A 1,258-nucleotide genomic window follows, 5' to 3' on the forward strand; every position below is an offset into this window, starting at 1 on the left:
GTTCTTGTGATGATGACTTCCAGATTTTGGGGAATTAATAGATGTTGATTTGTTTTATTTAATGAGTTTAAGTCTTCTGCATTATTTTCTGTTGATATATGTTAAAATGATAAGGGTTAGATTGGTTGGTTCGCTCACATAGGAGGGAAATTGTGGGTGCCAGTCGCGGCCCCGGTTTTGGGTCGTGACATTAATAAATGTTATCATAAATATTAATTGATTGAGAATTTAAAATTTTAACTCATTATAAGATAATATTGTAAGGTTTATTTGAGAATGTTAACATTTACTTATCATTTTGACGTGTTATAATAGAATAGTTATATAAACAAATTAATATATAAACTTAGTTCGTTGTCTAAACAATACATTTAACTAATGCATTATTCAAAATTAAAAAATCAATATATTGCTATTTAACTAATGCATTCAATCAAAATAAGAAAAAAACAATATATTGCTGTAACACTTCAAATATTCAAGACCTAGTCTAGAGCTCACATGAGTGTCTAAGGTTTGTAACATTGTTTTAAGGTCAATAATAAAGTATAAAAGTCATTGAGAGCGTTTTAGAGTCAAAACGTCAAGAAACGTCCATGAGCTCGGAGATTAGTGCAAAAGGTGCTAGTGTGTCTTAGCCTATTTCACAGGATTTTTAGGAATCGAAAATGGATGAAATTTGGTGAAAAGGTGTCTAACATATATTAAGTAGGTTTAGGATCGAAACGTCCGGGTACGACTCCCCAAGGACCACCCTAGGGATCCAGGGTGGTCCTTGGAGAGGACCCTTTCATTTTGACCCAAACCTGCCAAATGAGGCCGTGCAGGCAGCAGATACCTACGCTTGCCATCGACGGGGCGAAGGTAGAACAACGGGGCGTAGATAGAACGATGGGGCGTCGATGCCTCCGCCGTTGGACACTTAACCGTTTTCACGAAAAGGCCAAATTGCAAACTCTCTGACCAAAATTCGAATCTGCAGGACGGTTAGGGGGCATGGGCATCGATTGACCTACGGACCGTAGGTCGAGGTCTCGTAGGTCAGTTATTGAAATAATATTGTGCACATGCATTGACATGAGACTGAGTATAAGTCGGGCATGTGGAGATCGTCCGTGCTGGGATGATGAGATATTAAGAATATAATTTGGGCAGGTGAAGATTATCGGTGTGGAAATTATTTGATTTTATGATAGTGCATTGAGATTGTCCACACAGACACGTGGAGATTGTCCGTCTCGGTATATGGAAAAGTCAC

This window comes from Solanum pennellii, chromosome 12, assembly GCF_001406875.1.
Source record: "Solanum pennellii chromosome 12, SPENNV200".
NCBI lineage: Eukaryota > Viridiplantae > Streptophyta > Magnoliopsida > Solanales > Solanaceae > Solanum > Solanum pennellii.